This window comes from Hordeum vulgare, chromosome 5H (assembly GCF_904849725.1).
Source record: "Hordeum vulgare subsp. vulgare chromosome 5H, MorexV3_pseudomolecules_assembly, whole genome shotgun sequence".
Lineage (NCBI taxonomy): Eukaryota > Viridiplantae > Streptophyta > Magnoliopsida > Poales > Poaceae > Hordeum > Hordeum vulgare.
The window spans coordinates 497585910-497588334 of record NC_058522.1 but is presented as its reverse complement, the minus strand read 5'-3'; the positions used below and the strand labels follow the sequence as shown (position 1 = coordinate 497588334).

Sequence of the window (2425 nt, the reverse complement as noted above, 5' to 3'; positions counted from 1 at the left end):
CCATCATGAAGGAAAGCCTGAACAAATGGTCAAATTCTGTAAAGAAAAACAATCAATATTGAGAGGACTGTTAACTACACCTCAAGGAGCATTTTGAAGCAGGGAAATTATATATCATGATTAACATTATCCTTGCCAAGTCAAGAATTTTTTCCTTTTACAAGCTTGATCTCCCATATGAAGTATCTTATATATACAACATAGCAAGGTAGCCTATATGAAATAACAACTGGGACAATAAACCGAATTACTACTCAAGGTGAACGACCAAAAACTAATTGAAATATGCAATTTCAGAATCCACTCCATCTCCTGTGCTGGTACTACGATCCATAACACTCAATGAGACCTTGAGATCTACCTAAAGGCCTAAAACCCCTACCTCATACTTAATACTCCTTCCATTCCTAAATATTTGTCTTTCTAAAGTATATAGACATAATTTAGAGTTTAAGTTCACTCATTTTGCTCCGTATGTAGTCCATAGTTGAAGCTCTAAAAAGACAAATATTTAGGAACGAAGAGTGTACTAATGATGGGTCCATGCATCCTATGACAAAAAGAACATGCAGAATAGAAGCATGGTGGTGAGTGGAACTGGGAAAGGCAGCAAGGGAGCGTGTACCTATACAAGGGGGATGCTGCCATGCAACAATCCCTTGGCTCACTCATGGTCTGCTGCACCGAGCAATGCAAGTGGATACTCTAACCGTTTGAATGCAACGAACTTTCAGAATTTAATGTATCCGTCAAGCACTTCTCAAGGCGGAGTTCCTGGTCAATCACCTCAATTGAAGGCATCGTCGATGAGAGTGTGAGCTCCATATTCAGTTGCCTCTGTCCCTGCCGCATCCTCACCTTCTAATTTGATTATGATGAAGAACAGTGATCTCCATCAACAACAAGCAAAAGCTCTGCAGGCTCTCCCCATCCCAAATCACCAGTCACAAAGCATGAGTTCGTCGAAGATTGGGCACTCCCTTACTAATCTTTCTACTGGAGGAGGAGGGGACCTATCTCGATCTTCAAATGCTCCTGTTGCTTCTGGTTTGCCATCTAATTCAGTCTCCAAAAGTACTGGTGGTAGCCCACCTGCATCTGGAAGTGCGAAGGGTGGCTAGCCAGTTGTCCAATTGTCACCGCCTCAACAACATGCAGCCAAGAACTCTCCTTCGACTTCTGGATCCAAGTCAGCCTCCACAAATCACTACAGCAGTATGCCTATGCCATCTATCCTTGGTCAGCAGCCAAACATGGCTCACTCTGGCGGTAAGCAACATTCGCATGGACCCTCATTGAAGCAACATCAACCATTCTCGCAAGGCCACTTCTTCATCTCCAATGCGTTCGCACCACCACAAGGTCCGCCTCAACATGTAAATGCTGGAGTTGGTGTTGTCCTCTACCAAAAGCGCTCGACTGACAAGACGCGGCAGCAGCAATAGCAGAATGTTGTATCTGGTTCGTCTGCTATGCTCTCTCTTGGTTCCATGTCAATGTCCACAGCTGCGATTCCAGCTAATGCAGGGAAGGCAGCTGGCAGTAACATGAAGGCCAATCTTCATCCAGCTACTGGTGATTACCCTGACTAACATGGTCAATACAATAGTCATTTACAAAATATTTTGGGGATGGATACCAAACAGTACAAAGGCATAACAACTCATCTGCTTAAAACTGGATTAAACAAAGGGAATTTGTACAGACAAGATGGGTTGTGCCTGATTTTTACAAGATATAGCGGACATCGATCACCTCGGTTCACGGGGCCGTAGCTACCAATCCTCCGGTGTTCTGCAATCCTGCACGGGATGCAAAACTGCCGCTTAGACTCCTCATCCATGCCCTGAGTATCCATTTCCCCATTCTATACTATACATGCTTCATAACCAACATTGGGGCATTTACTAAAAAAGATTATGCAACAAAGAATGGTAGAAGAGAACAGGGTAGGGATTGTACGTAGTATACATAAAAAAAGAAAGCAAGGATAGAATAAGATGTACAACTGAAGATGAACAAAAAAGGAGTTGCTTCAGGTAGCTGTCCATGGACAGGTTCAGTATTTGCAACTGAACATCGAAAGAGAAGGTTTCAGGGGTGGTGGAACTCACCTGGGCCTCGATGGCATGCCACAGGCTGCTGGCAGCAGAGCAAGCAACGCGGGCGCGATGGCGCTGTGCGGGGACCCGAGGACCGTGGATGCCCGACTTCCTGCTGCTTCCCAGCGCTCGAGTGTAGGGGGTGAAGCTAATGACACCACTATCTCTATAAGCAAAAAAGAAAAGAAAAGAAAAAAACAGCCTTAAAACATGCAAAAGAGTGTCATCATGATGTGCAAGGAGTTGGGTACTGATATGACAAGGGGGCAGAGTAATTTGGTAGTAAAAATTGATTCCAGAATCATGATTGCCAATGAGCATCA

General features: G+C 44.4%; 1 pseudogene; it reads left to right on the top strand.

Moving 5' to 3' along the window:
- The first annotated feature begins 638 nt into the window (after positions 1-638).
- On the top strand, positions 639-1445 carry LOC123397030 (annotated as a pseudogene).
- Positions 1446-2425: the final 980 nt, after the last annotated feature.